The 17,712-nt window shown below is 43.0% G+C and overlaps 1 protein-coding gene across 8 annotated transcripts in view; it reads left to right on the plus strand.

The window, feature by feature from the left end:
* The window catches only part of STS (steroid sulfatase), a 552,741-nt gene that overhangs the window by 350,761 nt on the left and 184,268 nt on the right, over window positions 1–17,712 (plus strand). For all 8 annotated transcript variants that reach the window (XR_013825700.1, XR_013825701.1, XR_013825702.1 and 5 more), the window contains 2 exons: window positions 8,516–8,654; window positions 11,532–11,629. The gene's annotated coding sequence lies outside the window, so the exon portion shown is untranslated. The remainder of the gene's footprint in view (window positions 1–8,515; window positions 8,655–11,531; window positions 11,630–17,712) is intronic.

Consider the following 17,712-nt stretch of genomic DNA (forward strand, 5'->3'; position numbering starts at 1 on the left):
TTATATACTCTATTTGGAGTCGCTTAGAGGGATGGAAAGAGCTTTTCCCGTGTCAGCTGGTTCTCGGTTGCCTGTAGCTCACAATAATCGCTATGCCAGAGGCTAGCTCTGGTGTGGTGAGTCCTGGCAACCTTCACACAGCACAAGGGAAAAGGCACTTCCATGCATACCAGGACCTTCCCAGGATAGATATCCCAGGGCAGAAGGCACACACAGCGTATGATGCAGCTTCATGCCTTGAGCAAAGGGCAGACGTGGGCACTGTAGACCCTGCTGCATAGCGGGGGTAGGGTGAGGGCCTGCACCCCTGGTGAGGGGTCCACGTTGTCTCTTGATCCAGGACGCTTTGCATCAGAGGAGACACTTTCTCTAATTAGCTCAGAGTCCCTGCACAGGCTAGCACGGAACTCGGATGCACAAGGAAGCCTCCTGGCTATCCATCAAATGGGAAATTCCCAAGACTACATGAAACTGGTCTTCTCCATAAAGATTCTCCCAGGTCATTTTGGTATTGGTAGCTCATACTCTGCGCCCATAAAAAGTCTCACTGTGGCTCAGAGGAGCACTAGGGGGAATGTCTTAGGTGAAGTGGTAGGTTCTTTCTCTTCCTTCTGTCCATGGTGACTTCCACCTACTCGGCAAAAACCTTCCTTTCTCTGAGATCGTGTAGCTGGAGGTTAAACTGTCAGCAGCTCAAGCAAAATGTTTTGATTTGATGGAGCTCAGGCTTTAAGTTGTATCAGGAGGAGGCTCAGAAGTTCCGCCATCGTTCCATTCCCTAGTTCATGGCTCTGTAGAGATGTTCTCACCCTGACCCTGGTCCAGGGATAACATCGCACCTTGGAAAACGAAACCCACTGAGTCATCGGGGCGGGGAAGACCACGTGTCTACCGTCTTCCGTCCGAGGGACACGTTTCACACAAGAAAAGGGTGGGTCCCCCGCACGTACCTTCCAGTTGGCCCTCCTTGGCACAAAGCAGTTCCTCAAACAAGGGACTCGGGGACTCAAAGCAAGACGGTAAATCACACAGAGACATGAGCGGATACTCTGCCCTCTGGCGTAGCAGGTTGGGGGACAGGCACACCACACAGCGGTCACTTAAAGTGACCGGTGAGGGCTTTTCTGGGGCCCCTGTGTGTTCCTGTCCTGACTCACTGTCACACTCTGGGGGACAGCCACTCTCTAGTCAGTGGAGACTTTGTTTCTTTTTGTAGCATGAGGTATAAGGACTCTTGATCAAGTGCAGTTATGGTTTTGAGTCTGACCAGTGACCATACTCCTACCCTGTTTTATTAGCGTGCCTCTCTTGATGGTCAAGCTCTAGACAAACATTTAAAAGTTCAGGGGAAAAGGCCAGGTACAGTATTACTGATCCACAGTTCTACTAGAATCTTTGCCCATGCACGGAGTTTTTTTTTTTTTTCTGGGAAAAATCTTTTACTTGCGAAGGGTGACTCTCCAGATTGTGTTGCTATAGTGATAGAAATACTGCAACAGAAAGTGAAATAAAACATACAGAAGAGGTTTAACACTCTGCTGATTCTCCTTTCTTTTTTTTTTTAAAGAAGATGTTAGGGGTAGGAGTTTAGTAATTTATTTATTTATGTTTGCTGTGTTGGGTCTTCGTTTCTGCGCGAGGGCTTTCTCTAGTCGTGGCAAGCGGGGACCACTCTTCATCGCGGTGCGCGGGCCTCTCACTGTCGCGGCCTCTCGTTGCGGAGCACAGGCTCCGGACGCGCAGGCTCAGTAGTTGTGGCTCTCGGGCCTAGTTGCTCCGTGGCATATGGGATCCTCCCAGACCAGGGCTCGAACCCGTGTCCCCTGCATTAGCAGGCAGATTCTCAACCACTGTGCTACCAGGGAAGCCCTGATTGTCCTTTTTGAAGTATTCATTACCGTGAAATTGTTCACAGTCATATTACCTGAATATTTTTTCTGATACGATAAATTTTAAAAACAGGCAGTTTTAAGGGCATCAACATCATGAGCCCTCTGGTTCCAACCCATCTGGGGTCTGCATGCTTGTGGGCGGCACGCAGTTAACTTCTTCCGCCTGGTGGAGGTTTCAGTATCTGCAAAACAGCTCAAAGGACGTGGCTCAGGAGATGATCTATAGCCCTTGAGGAACCCCTTGACTTTGTTGAATGGCTAAACTGGTATTATTTTCTCTTTCTGACTTTTCCTTTGCTTCTGCATTTTCTCACTTCTCTGATTAAATTTATTCTTTGGAACTCGGGGAAGGTCTAGCAGGTAAAGTTTTTCTACACACTAGAGGCACGCGGAGGGCACGTTTTGTGTGTGTGTGTGTGTGTGTGTGTTTCCGGGGGGGTGTCTGTCCTCTGAAGACCGCATAGCGTCCTGCTCCGTTAGAGAAGGTCCATCCTGAAGGTACTGCAGTGATTTTCCTCCATGTATTTTCATTTCAAGAAACTGGATTCAGCGGCCCAAGGTCATTCCATACTTGGTATGAGATCCCCTGGAAGCTGAAGACCCAGAATTATCTCCTTGCCTCTGTTCTGTTGTGTGTTAAGTGTTGAAAGATAATGAAGAAGTACTGGCGTGAGAACGAGCATTCCTACTTTTTCTCTCTCTCATGGAGAAACAAAAACCAGAACCCGCTGGTACTTACTTAACATTCTCTGATATATAGCACCCCATACTTTCTCTGGTAAAAGGGAAAAAAACAAAGATTATTAGGACACAGTTTGTGAGCTTTTGACAAACAACCTCATATACCACATACTTTGCCAGGTCTGTCAAAGTGAAATACTTTTGGAAATAGAAGTGGCCGTATTTTATGTGTGCTTAGTTTAAAACTGGAGTGAGTTTCCTTGAAATATGATTTCCAAGATTTGAAGTCATTATGCGTGAAGGCACGCCATCCTAAGGCAAGAGGCCTTCTGAGGGAGAGACTGTTGGCCCAAAGATTGGGGACACTCGTGTGTCCATCCTGTTTTGTCTGTATTTACTAAGCGCCAAAGAGATCTCTTTTTGTCAATATAAATGTCCTTTTTTAAGATTACTCTTTACAGAATTGTTTCTCTTCATAATACCCTTTTCCTCTGTGAAGTGGTTTTAAGAAACCATTATTCACCTCTGTTTTAAAAAAATTTTTTTTAATTATAAGATTCCTGGCATTAAATATTAAAATTTCATTTTTTTCACTTTGACCAGTTTCTTTTTTTAAAATAATTTTTAAAAATTAATTAATTAATTTATTTATTCTTGGCTGTGTTGGGTCTTCGTTGCTGCACATGGGCTTTCTTTTCTCTAGTTGCGGTGAGCGGGGGCTACTCTTACTTGCGGTGCGCAGGCCTCTCATTGCGGTGGCTTCTCTTTGTTGCGGAGCACGGGCTATAGGCGCACGGGCTTCATTAGTTGTGGCACGTGGGCTCAGTAGTTGTGGCTCATGGGCTCTAGAACGCAGGCTCAGTAGTTGTGGTGCATGGGCTTAGTTGCTCTGCGGCACGTGGGATCTTCTCGGGCCAGGGCTCGAACCCGTGTCCCCTGTATTGGCAGGCGGATTCCTAACCACTGCGCCACCAGGGAAGCCCCTGACCAGTTTCTTAAGGTATTACAATGATTACAAGGTAAACTATGGAGTTAGACTGCCTGGTTAGTAATGTTAGTTCTGCCATTACTAAATGTATGATCTCAGGCAGGTGACTTACGTTCTAGGTTATTTTCTTTTGCTGTAAAATGGGGATACGACAAGGAACTATTTTATGGCTGCAGTGAGAATTTCAGGAATATATATGACGTGCATCAAACATCACATGGGGTGCTGTGAGCGCTGCAGAAAGAGTTTGCTATTATTGTTATTTCATAATGCACCTTTCTGACCTTTGCTTTGCAAATGTAGGAAATCTTGACAAAGATTCTCTTCTTGGCCAAACTCTAGTCAGACTCCTCTGAGTCAGGCTGGGCTCCATCCTTGGGCAGGTCCTCCAGGAGCACAGTTTTAGCAAAAATTCTGTCAAGTTGGTTTTGCTAGAATCTCCCACCCTTGATATCTGGTCACTCCCCTCAACTCCCAACCCCCGCCAACCCTCAGGTGCTATCTGATCACCCTTGCCTGCCTTCAGCTTGAAACCCATTAGGTCTGTTTACAAAGGATTCCCCTACCCTCTTGGTGATTTTCCATCCACCCCTGACCCCACCCCTGCCACCCCCAAACAAATACTCCGCTTCGCTTCTCGGCTTTCCTTGTTGTGTTTGGAGTTGAGGCTAATCTCTCTCCCCTGCCACAAGACCCCATTGCAGTGGTCCCTATATATTCAAGACAGTCCTTAAAGTCTGCCTTGCCATTTTAACAAATGTCACGAATAATTGTTTTGCTTTAACCATCTTTATCTTAATCCTTCCTTCCTTCCATTTTCTTAACCTATGAAAAATATGGAATAGAATTACCATATGATCCAGCAATCCCACTTCTGGGTCTGTATCTAAAGGAAAGATATCATCTCTCTAAGAGACACCTGCACCCCCACGTTCACTGCAGTATTATTCACAATAGCCATGGTATGGAAGCAAACTACATGTCCATCAACAGATGAAAGGATCAAAAAATATGCAATATATATATATATATATACACCGTAGTCCATGGAATATTATCCAGCCTTTAAATAACAGGAAATCCTGTCATTTGCGACAACATGGTTGGACTTGGAGGATATTATGCTAAGTGAAATAAGCCAGAAAGAGAAAGACATATACTGTAGGGTCTCACTTCTATGTGGAATCTAAAAACCAGAAAAGTTAAACTCACAGAAACAGAGAGTAGAATGGTGGTTGCCCAGGGCCAGGGGGTGTGGGAAGTAGGGGAGGGTTGGTTAAAGGGTACAAACTTTTCAGCTGTAAGATGAATAAGGCTTGTGGATTCAACGTATAACATTGGTGACTATAGTTGACACCACTGTACTGTATAACTGAAATTTGACAGAAGAGTAGAACTTGAATGTTGTCACCAAAATAATTAAAAAGGTAAATATTTTTGGTGATGGACGTGGGGAAATCCTTTCTCAAGGTATACGTGTGTCAAATCTTCACATTGTGCTCTTTCATAAATATTTTACAATTTTATTTGTCAATGATACCTTGGTAACGCTGAGAAAAATAGAATAAATAAGTACATTTGGGGTAGTGTTGACCAGTGCACTTCTTCAGCGTTTGATTTGTGTTTCTTCCTCACTCTAAGCGGTGATTTTGTTTGTTTGTTTGAGTCAACATAGAGGAGTGACTTAAATTCAGCATCGATTTTTTCAACTTGAAAAAGAGAGCAAAATTACAGCCTTACTTTGGGGAAAATCAAAGATAAAGGCAGGCAAAGCACTTGCCGATGACACACACTCTCTTTACCGACCCGTTTATTTCAAAAGTGCTGGTGTAGCAGAGGCTGCCTCTGAGGGCTGGGGGTGCGGAGCCTTTTTTTAAATGCATTTTCTTCCCCGTTTCCTTGAGGACAGCACAGGGTGTGATTCATCTCTGTAGACTCAGTTTCCGGCACTTAATAACAATAAATGTTCGTATTTTAACTCAACACTTTAAGAGCTGTTCTTATCAGCGTCTTCTGGCTGAAGTACTGCGAGGAGTTCAACATCTACTGACTGGGTTGGGAGGCCCTTGAAATCAAGCGTTAAGGAGTGAGACACCCAAGGGACTCTGTGCATGTTATGCCAACGAATAAGAGGCTGGTTGGAAAGAGTTAAGATCAGAGACAGGGAGAGAAGAGCTGGAAGTTAGCACAGGGACCCCGGAGAGAAGGATGGGATCTGAACCCAGGCAGCAGAATACATGCAGAGAGGAGGGAGCAGGTTCCAGGGCTCATCCAAAGAGTAGAAAGTAGAATCAGTCCTGGCTGTTCATTTGTCAGAAAGTGTGGAGGGAGGTGGAGGGGAAGATGTCAGAGGACAAGGTCTGAGTTTCTCCTGCATTCAGGGTGAAATTGGGATGGTTTCTGCCAATCCAGAGGACACTGCAGGGAGGGGAAGTTTCCAGAACACAGGACAGGTATTGGTGAGACGTCCAAAGATAACATCATAGGTGAGCCAGTAGGTCAGGTGACACGTCTGGGGAGATGGGTAAGTCATCAGCCTGTAGGCTGAAGAAACCAGTGAACAGGAGCGTGGGGCCAGAAAAGAGTCAGAACAGAATGCCGCAGAACTGTGTCATTTCGGAGGGTTTGGACAGCTTGATGGGAGGGGGTGTATGGAAGAGAGACATCTGTGAGAGACCAGAATGGAGCCATGAGGGCAGAAGGGAGAAAATGAGGACGCACAGACCACAGAGAAAGGAAAACCAGTGTCGTAGGCAGCCATCGCTTCAAATACACTGACCGAGGAACAAAATATACCTGTGTTATTCATTTATTTAATTATGCTATAATTTGCATACAGGAAAAGCCCATCGAAGTGTTTGGTTTTGTGATATTGACACATACGTACCATTGTACGACAGCGCTCCATCCTCCCCCAGACGACACAGGGCCACCGTTGACCTGTTCACTGCCCGTACAGTTTTGTCTGGGCAAGACTGTCACGTAAATGCAGTTACAGAGGATTTAGTCTTTGAATGTGGCTTCTCCCACTCAGCATCGTGCATATGAGAAGGGTCCGCACTGTCCCATACGTCACTTTCTCCTTCTGCTTTATTTCTGCCACAGTGTGAATGCGCCACAGTCTATGTATCCATCCCCCCAGTCCAGGGGCATGTGGACTGCGTCTGGTTTTCTGTCTGTTAAATTTAATTACGAAAACCTTACTGGTAACCAGCGCAGAAGATGTTTTAGTGCAGTGGAGGACGTGAAAGCCAGCCGTGGGAGTTGTGAGGACACGATGGCAATTAGAGATGAATATTTCATGAGATTTGGCTGTGAAGTGAGGGATAGCCAGAGATCTGTAGTTCCAGTGAGAAACAGGGTGAAATGAAGATTTTTGTTAGTTTTATTACAGGAAGATAAGGAGTATTTGAGCTGGTGGATGATCTAAGGGTGAATACAAGGTTTTTTGTTTTTGAGTTTTGTTTTTGTTTTGCTATTACATGATATAGACACACCTGAGAAATAGATTTAGTAATCAGCCAAACTGTCATTTAAAAATAACGGGGCTTGGGGAAAAGAGTTGGGAGCATGTTTCTCAAAACCTTTTGAACTTTGCAACCTGAATAATGACAAATAAATACAATTATATCAAACCCACCAGCAAATGAAAAAGACATTTACAGTGTTCATTTTAAAAGGATGCTGGGATGAGTGTAGCATATTATCTTAAAGAATGGTAGCTTGCTAGGGCACGGGGGGATGCATAGAAGGTTTTGGAAGACAAAGAAAAATGTACAGAAGTCGGGGAGAAACAGGTAATCATGTCCCAGGTGAGTGAATGGCTGGCTCCATGGGCCAGAGAGAGAATGCAGAGTGAATGGAGCTTCCGTACATTTCCCTTTTTTCCTGTGGTTGATGATTTCAAGTATGTTCGTGTACTTTCCATTCCAGGCTGTGACTCGCTTGTATGAGATATTAATCTCTGAAATAAAATTTATATGAACCAACGCACCTTCCGCATTCTACTGACATCATTGTTCTGGTGGTCAATGGCATATGAGCTAATTCACGATACAGAAATAGGTGTGTGTCAGTAGAAAGAATGATCTAAAAGTTGCAGAAGAGAAAAGTTTGATGCAGTGAGATCCCAAATAATGTAGCATCAGATAGAGCCCATACCGGTAGTTGTGATTAATTCCTTACGCCTGAACTCTTCTTCTTAGGAGGCATCGAGGTCTACTCCACAATTTTACAAAAGGACCATATTCAGTAACTTACACGTTCTCAACTTCAGTTCCTATGGTTACTTGGCAACACTTTCAATTTTTGAAATCATTATCAACCATTTTCCTACATTTTCAGTCCATAGCTCACAAAGCCATGGATGCACTGTAGGTACGGGGAAATCATAATGGGATGAGTATAAAAACTGTTGGTAGATGATTTCATGATGATCCCTTCTAAGTGAGATTTTCCATCTGTTCTATTGTTTGTGACATACCTTGTTCAAGAATAAATTTAATTGTCATCTCCAGCTTGTCAGGCAGAATCAGGTACCTTCCTTCAAAGAACAGTTACCCCAATTGCAAAAAGATGGCCCCATATTGCAATGACCACAGAATGAGGGGTTGGGGCTGGGTTTGGGGCTTATCACAGATGAGATGGTATGATGTCAGTTTCAGTCTGTGACCCAATAATTTCTCTGTTCATCTTCAGGGATACATCTAGGATGCTGATTCATGGTGATCTGTCTATGCATTGATATCCCCCATTAAACATGAACTTCAAGAGAAAAGGATTATGTTTCCTTCACTTTGAATTCAAGCTCTAGTCCCCTCCCTGTGTGGCAGCTAGAAGGTGATGTCATAAGAGCTCATGAGATGAATATATGAAAAGGGAAAGAGTGATGGAGTTACTTTCCAACTGGTGCCCATTCGTTTAGACTGACCACACTCATTCTGTGTTTCCCCAGACCTGCCGCACCGTGGGTAAGCAGGAAAGTAGAGGTGAAATACGAGAGCCCAAGGCCATCCAAAGAAGAGCATGGCTGACTGCATGGCACAGACATGCGTGGAAAGCTGGCGTGATGAGAGAGGAAGCCTGCAGCCTGGGTGAGAAGCACACTCGGCTCCCAATTCTGACTCTGCTATTTTCTAGCTGCGGGAGTTGGGTCAGTTTCAGCAAAGTGTAGTTTCTGTGGACCAGCAGGCTTCGCATCACCTGGGAGAGAGCTTGTCAGAAATGCAGACTGTCAGGCTCCACCCCAGACCTCCTGAAACAGAATCTAAATTGCACCTATACACCCGAGTGATGCGTGTGCACATTGTATTTGGAGAGACACTGGCCTAGGCTCTCTGAACTTTAGCTTCCTTAGACGTCAAAAAAAAAAAAAACAAAAACGGAAAAATGGTCTACCTGTAGAGATAGGAGGGCTACAAAAAGGCATGTGAAATGCTTAGCACATAGTGGAGATGCAAAAATGGAAGCTATTAATAATAAAAATCAAAAGATAATGCAGCAGTAAGTGCATTAGATGTTGGAGAGGACTAACTGGAGGAAGGAACGGTCTCTCTGGCTCGCTCGCTCGCTCGCTCTTTCTCTCTGTCTCTTTGCCAAGCTGTGGCAGTGGAGTTTCTAGATTGTGTTTAACTCCAATTCCGGCAGTGTTCGTCAACAGAGGGCTTTTCACCCAGGGGACATGTTTCAATGTCTGGAGACATTGTTGGCTGCCATGACCATGACCTCTGGGAGAGGAATGTCACTGGCATCTAGTGGATGGAGGCCAGGGATGCTGCTACAATGCACAGGATATTTCCCTACAACAAAGCGTTATGAGCCCCAAATATTAATAGTACCAGAGCTGAGAAATCCTGAATTACGGTAATCTAGAGACATCTCTTTCTAGAAAGGACATATTTTGCAAGTGCAAGTCTTCCAGTAGGAACACACATGAATAATCTGTAGATATGCTCAAAACATAGACTCTGAATTAGGATCATGCATATTACTCAGCTAAAGGAATCAGGAATGAATCAGAAACTTTCTTAAATAATTTTGTCCCCATCTCTAAGTAGCTGTTGTATTAGTTGTCTTAATAATAAGTTGGTACAGTTCTTGTCTGCAAGGGGATTATAGGAAAAATTGGGGTTTGAGTATTTAGGCATTTGATGAAGCAGATGCAATACACAGATGCAATGATGGAACCTGCAAGAGATAGTAAATCAAACACTGAATTAATATTTCAGACAAGGGCTTATCACCTTTAGGCACAGAATCCTGTTAGCGATGTTAATACTCAACTTTATTTCATGCACACTGGTTGAATATCAACTGGAGAAGTATCTCATTCACAACGAAAGGTCAGGGTTCTGGGTCATAAAACACAGTCTGGGTCATAAAAACACGTCAAAGGATAAATGTGGCTGTTTTTATTACCTCAATTTTGTGCCCAAATTTCCCTTGCTATTGTTCTTTTTATGAATTTTATGTTTTTAATGGTGTATTTATAAGCAGAATGCTGTCCCCAAATGGAAGAACCTGTTTACTAGTAAATCAGTAAACTGTAAACACTGCTATAAAATAAAGAATGCAGTTGTGATAAATCAAACATGAAGAATTCTAGGTATCCCAAAAGAGCATTTTTGGTAGTTGACATCAGCTCACGCAAATCCTGCACCCATGAATCAGTACTGTTTGCCTGTTTATGAGCCTTGCAAAACACAAATATCCTTTTTCCTGCTCAGCACATCTCTCTAGTAGTAAACAGGTAATTGGTTTTGTCCTGTTATCCTCTTTTTATATCACTCTTTGCAATAATCACATATAAATCCATAGGCTTATGGTTTCCTTTATTATAAATTTTTCATTAGTTTAACTCCTGTTTCCTTTCTTTTTCATAGAGCATAGCCAAAATATTCACAACAAACTTAGCAAAGATATTTTTGCTTCTTGTATATAGTATAAGTCCTTTGTTATATCTACTACCATTAATTATTTCTTTAATCCTATAAGTGTACTTACCATTTACGATTCATCATTTTATAAATACTGGACAGGGTATGGAGAAAAAGGAACCCTCCTATACTGTTGGGAGCAATGTAAATTGGTGCAGTCACTATGGAGAACAGTATGCAGGTTCCTCAGAAAACTAAAAATAGAGTTACCATGTGATCCTACAATCCCACTCCTGGGCATATATCCAGAGAAAACTCTAACTGAAAAAAATACGTGCACCCCAATGTTCATTGCAGTGATATTTACAATAGCCAGGATATGGAAGCAACCTAAGTGTCCATCAACAGATGATCAGATAAAGAAGATGTGGTACAGGGACTTCCCTGGGGGTCCAGTGGTTAAGACTCTGTGCTTCCATTGCAGGGGGTACGAGTTCGATTCCTGGTTGGGGAACTAAGATCCCACATGCCCCATGGCATGGCCAAAAAAAGAAAGATGTGGTACATATACACAATGGAATACTACTCAGCCATAAAAAGAATGAAATAATGCCATTTGCAGTAACATGGATGGACCTAGAGATTCTCATATTAAGTAAGCCAGACAAATGCAAATATCATATGATACCACTTATATGTGGAATCTAAAAAAATGGTACAAATGAACTTACTTACAAAGCAGAAATAGACTCACAGACATAGAAAATAAACTTATGGTTACCAAAAGGGAAAGGGGGGGAATAATTAGGGGTTTGGGATTAACATATACACACTATATATAAAGAAGGTAAACAAGGACCTACTGTATAGCAGAGGGAAATATATTCAATATCTTATAATAACCTATAATGGAAAAGAATCTGAAAAAGAACACAGACGCGCACACACACACACAGACACACACACATATATAACTGAATCATTTTGCTGTACACCAGAAACTAAGACAACATTTATAGTAATTTCACTATACTTCAATTTAAAAAATGGTTAATAAAATAAAAAATAAAGATACATTATTTTTTCCTTCCACAGAGGACTCTAGGAAATTCCCAATACAGAGGAACAACTCCACTTCAAAGTGTCACGTGAAAAACTGCATCACTGTAAGAGGAGAATCTTCCTTAAAAAAGGTGAGGAAGCGTCTTGGAGAAAGAATGCACAGAATTTTTGTACAAAGAAAAGTGAAGTTTCTACCATACAGTACACACAACACTCAATAAAATGTAAAATGAAATGAACTATACGTTAAAATTAAGGTGAGAAGGAATTGCAAAATTTTAGGTAAGAACGCGTAACATTTTGCAAATGCTCAAAATATTTCTAACCAGATATTTTCCCCACCTTGATAATCATCAAACTAGTGTATGCTTTTCTTTATCAGCCTCTTTCTCTCTCTCTCACTTGCACTCTTTTTCTCTCTGCTCATGAGACTCTCTAAAGACCCATTCAGAAAATATCTGTTTTTCCTCCAGTTGGCTCTGAGCTTGTGTGAAGCAGACATTGAACTCCGGACGCGGTGATAAACTGCCTCTCCAACTAGACACACTTTTAGCAGACATCGTGAAGATAAGGTTTCCATGTCTGCCTATTGGGTTGGGGCTATTGTGTCTCTGTTTTGGGTGTTGGGAGTGTTGTACGGGGTCTCTGTCTTGTACGCTTACGGCGACATGTGATTCTTGTATAGGGGACAGGGAGAAGCCCAGTGGGATCCCTGGAATGGCAGCCTGGTCTGGATGAATGACGACAGCCTCCCCCTGCCTGGGTAGCACTGCAGGGCTCGGGTGTCTTCCGGTGGCCTCCTTCCACCAAGTAATGAGCCCTATTGAATAGGAAAGCTGCCTACCATCAAGAGGGACTGGAATAGGTAGGAAAAGATGCAGGCGAAAGATACCGTGTGGGCCTGTAGGTTCCATTCCTATTTCCTGTCTTGCTCTGTCTTATACAGTTGCCTGTTTTAATTAAATACATTAAATACAGTTGCATGTTTTAATTAAATACATTAAATGGTAGGGTATGTTGACAGTGGTGGTTACTGTCTCACTTACCACCTATGTAGTTGAACATCACCGTGGGATCTAGATAAAGCCGGAGAGCACAGCGACATCTCAGGACACTGGGCCAGGTGGCAAGGCTGTCATGTCTCTTTTCCGGAGCAGTTCTTATTGTACATGACTACTACATGTTAGGCGGTGGACAATTTTGAAAGTGTGTCTCTGAAGACATGGGTTTTCTGGATGGTAGAGAGGCAAGGAATTTTATGGGAGTTTTTGTTTTGATCACCTTTCATCCATTCACTTGTTGTTCTCTCAGTGATAGCATCCTGGCTTCTTTTTTGCGGGGATGAGCTAAGACAACGCCCTTAACCTTCATGGGATCATGAGAGGGTGAACAAGTTACTTAAATTAGGGTGGCTGGAGTCTCTCTTTAGGGACTTTGGCTATTAAACAGAGCACAGAAAGGGCCGCAGTGGATTCATCCCAGGAGCTGTACCCAGAGGAAGCAGTCAGCCAGTCCCTGCTGTCGGCATGTTTGAGATGCCTTCAGTCCTTGTTGGACATTGGCTCTAATTCTCTCTGACCGTACTTTATTTTATTTTACTTACTTACTTTATTTTTTTAATTTTTATTGGAGTAGAGTTGATTTACAATGTTGTGTTAGTTTCAGGTGTACAGCAAAGTGAATCAGTTATACATATAGCCACTCTTTATAAGAGTCTTTTCCCATATAGGTCATTACACAGTATTGAGTAGACTTCCCTGTGCTGTACAGTAGGTCCTTATTAGTTATCTGTTTTATATATAGTAGCGTGTATGTGTCAATCTTAATCTCTCAATTTATCCCTCCCTCCCCTTTACCCCCTGGTAACCGTAAGTTTGTTTTCTACATCTGTGACTCTACTTCTGTTTTGTAAATAAGTTCATTTGTACCTTTTTTTTAGATTCCACATATAAGTAATATCATATGTTTTTTGTCTTTCTCTTTCTGACTTACTTCTCTCAGGATGATGATCTCTAGGTCCATCCATGTTGCTTCAAATGGCATTATTTTGTTCTTTTCTATGGCTCAGTAATATTCCATTATGTGTGTGTGTGTGTGTGTGTGTGTGTGTGTACACACACACACACACACACACACGCACACGCACACCCCCCACGTCTTCTTTATCCGTTCCTCTGTCGATGGACGTTTAGGTTGCTTCCATGTCTTGGCTATTGTAAATAGTGCTGTAATGAACACTGGGGTGCGTGTGTCTTTGCGAATTATGGTTTCCTCCAGGTATATGTCCAGGAGTGGGATTGCTGGGTCATTTGGATCATTAGTTTTCTTTTCTATCCTCTTAAGTTAGCTAGCATTGGTTTCCATTGCTGGGACTAGTCCATAAATCTGAATTTACTGATTCCTCATCACTGATTTCAACCTATTACGGTTAGTTAGGTGAATATGAATTAAGTCACATCGATTTTCAGTCTGGTTGAAAACATTGGATTGTCCATTTCCTTCTGGTATTTTTTTCCATCGAGGGGGAGCCAATGTAGAGTATGGTTATTCTTATAAAACTTTTATTTATTATAGGAATTGCATTAATAACTGTAAAGGTTTAAAATGGAAATCAGAACACTTAGTAATACATGTTTTTCCAACAAATGACTCAGTAGAAGCCATGGGGATTTATTTAACACTGTAGGGGAAACAGCTGTGGTGATGGACAGCATTAGTATTCTTGTCTCCAAGTCACCCCCATGGAGTGAGGTAGGGCTCGGCATTAAGTCAGAGGCAGAACGACAGTCATTCTGGTAACAGGAGGGGTAGGAATGATTGCAGGGCAAACTCACTGCGATGTATCATGGATGAGGCCATAGTGATCTAGACCCAAACTGATGGGGCCATCACCACTGGTAAAAATTGAATCAGAAAACCCCTGTGTGGGCATACATCACCACATTGTCATGAATTAAGGGAAGATATGGATGACTGATTAAGTTTGTCAATAGTGCGTGACACCTGATTTCTATGCAAATCAATTTAATGACTGTTACGTGAGTGGACTTGATGGGTTAAGTATGACTGTTTTATCTTGGGAGATTTCACAGGATGTCATTATTTTTTTGGTGTTATTTTAAAATTTTTATTGGAGTATAGTTGATTTACCATGTTGTGTTACTTTCTACTGTACAGCAAAGTGAATCAGTTGTACATGTATCCACTCTTTTTTGAGATTCTTACTATGTTTTACAAACATTTTTCCTCCCCAGTATTTTGAAGGTTTGGCCTTTTGGAGTTGCTCACCTAATGTAGAAACAGAAAACATAGGTATTGGGGAATAATAAGCCTGGTGATAATTTTTGGAGGTCATCCCTTATAATCTGGGCTAAATACCAACCTTGTTTAGGGAATGTGCTAACAGTTACAGCAGAAACAGTTACACTTCTCATCTTGTCAGCTCTTCCTCTGGATTAATGACCAGAGGAGAAATTCCTGGGTCACCGTCAGAAGAAACAGGGGTTTAAATCTAAGAAAAACAGAATGTTAAACGTTTGCATTGCACTCCTCGTGAATCTTTGGGTCATCTGTAAGAAACCATTGTGCAGCGGTAATGAAATGACCAGCTGGAGTGTCAAAGGGAACAGCCTAACAGACTGATTATTGGGATAAGTGGATGTTGACTGATAGGTCGTATTGATCCGTGGCCCATGGAAGTGCTTTTTGTTGAGGTCACAACCTTAGAGCATACATTCTCCTGTAAATTCTGCCGTCACACCGATGAAGTTGCTTATATGGCTCTGTTGGTTAATTATTCACATCTTTACCACAAGCAGCAGTTTAGGTCAATTGAAAAAAAAGAGAAACAAAATAACTCCCAACTGTGATTAAGCTAGTATCCACTTTAGAAAACTCATCTAGGCTTATATTTATTCTCTTTCCATTTTTATTTATTTTTTTTTTTGTGGTACGCGGGTCTCTCACTGCTGTGGCCTCTCCCGTTGCGGAGCACAGGCTCCGGACGCGCAGGCTCAGCGGCCATGGCTCACGGGCCCAGCTGCTCCACAACATGTGGGATCCTCCCGGACCGGGGCACGAACCCGTGTCCCCTGCATCGGCAGGCGGACTCTCAACCACTGTGCCACGAGGTGTTAGACCTGCGCGGTCTCCTAGGAGTTTCGACTCGCCCAGGAAACAACAAGAGTCGGAAGTCGATGCAAAACGCAAGAGGTTTATTGAAGGCCGGTGCACCGGGGTTCCTTGGTCCTCACGCAGGAGGTCGAAGAAGGAACCCCTTTTGGGCGCGAATATGTCAGTTTTATAGGTTCCCACTTCCCCGCATGTAAATTATAGATTTGGTTGTGTTCTCCTGCTGATTGGCCCCGGCTTAGGCTCGGACCAGAGAGGGAACTTATCCCCAGCTGTCTGATTGGTCTTTGACAGACACCTATTTTGTTTATCTCCCTCCTTCTCCCCAGTTGCCTGATTGGTCTTTGACAGACACCTATTTTGTTTATCTCCCTCCTTCTCCCCAGTTGCCTGATTGGTCTTTGACAGACACCTATTTTGTTTATCTCCCTCCTTCTCCCCAGCTGCCTGATTGGTCTTTGACAGACACCTTTTTTACATTTTGTTATCTCCCTCCTTCTCGGAAGGGGGCCGGACATCCTGGAAATTCACCCACTGTCTAAGAAGCCCCTATTGTCTGGAGAGTTCTTAATCATTAGCTGGAACAATGTCCCTCGAGTCCCACATTCCCCCCTTTTTCTTGTGACTATTGATTCCAATCATGGAATCTCAACCTTCTGTTCGTAAACTTTGGTACTGTTGTCTTAACATTAGAACTTGTACAGTACTGATACGTTCTCTAATAAGTGCTATCAAGCGATTTAGAACACATGGTCCAAAAGTTAAAATCAACAATAAAACAATAAGAGGTCCCAACAGAGTAGAGATTAAGGTGGTAAACCAGGGGGACTTATCAAACCATGATTGAAACCATCCTTTTTCGTTCTCTCTCTCCCTTTGCCTTTTATCTAAGCGTTCCCTTAGTTTATCCATGGTTTTGGTAATGGTTCCTGAATGATCAATATAAAAGCAACATTCTTCTTTTAGAGCGGCGCATAATCCCCCTTCCTTAAGAAACAGCAAATCTAGGCTGCAACACCATTTCTGAAAGTGAGGTGAGTGATTCCTTTAGTTGAGTTATGGAACTTTCTAATGCTCGAAGGTCGATGTCTACAGCCTGTCTTAAACTTGCATAATACTGGGGTTGTTGTATGAGGGCTGTGGTTCCTGTTCCTATCCCGGCAGATATTCCTAGTCAGTCAGTAAAGGCAGTAAAACCAAAATTATAAGTCTTAGGTTCGTAGAAGCTTGAGTTTGAGCGGGTTGTCGGTTCTTTGGGCCCGCCATCCTGATGATGCCGTCGCTGGTGCAGCCTTCACATGTGAAGCATGGATCCAGGCAGCGATGCCATCCACTTTTATGGCCGTTGGGGTGGTGAGGAGGACGGTGTATGGTCCTTTCCATCGAGGTTTCAACATCTGGGTTCGATGCCGATGGACGTATACGGAGTCTCCGACTTGGAAAGGATGAGTTTCTCCCGGTGTTCCCGGTTGGTAGGCCTTGGCGAGTTGGGACCATATTTCTTTCTGGACCAATTGGAGTCCCAGTAGCCTAGCATATAAGTCAGTGTTATTTTGACAATCAGGTTTTATTTCTTTTCCTAAAGTGAGGAGGGGAGGCGGGGCACCATATAATATTTCAAAAGGAGTAAGATGGTATCGGGAAGGTGTATTTCTAACCCGGAATAGGGCCAAAGGAAGGAGCACCGTCCAATCGGTACCGCCAGTCTCCAAGGACAATTTAGTTAGGGTCTCTTTTAGAGTCCTATTCATTCTTTCTACCTGACCTAAACTTTGGGGTCTATAGGCACAATGTAATTTCCAATCAGTCCCCAAATATCTGGCCACATCCTGACTTACCTGGGCGACGAAGGCTGGACCATTATCAGACCCTATTACCTTTGATGCTCCAAATCGAGGAAAAATTTCTTCTAAAATCTTCTTGGCTACTACAGCAGCTGTTTCTTTTTTTTGTTGGGAAAGCCTCTATCCATCCTGAAAAAGTGTCTACAAAAACTAAAAGGTATTTATTACCGTTCCTTCCAGGACGCACTTCGGTAAAGTCCACTTCCCAGTAAGTTCCTGGGCGGTCCCCCCTGAGTCTC

This window comes from Stenella coeruleoalba (assembly GCF_951394435.1).
Source record: "Stenella coeruleoalba genome assembly, chromosome: X".
NCBI classification, from domain to species: domain Eukaryota; kingdom Metazoa; phylum Chordata; class Mammalia; order Artiodactyla; family Delphinidae; genus Stenella; species Stenella coeruleoalba.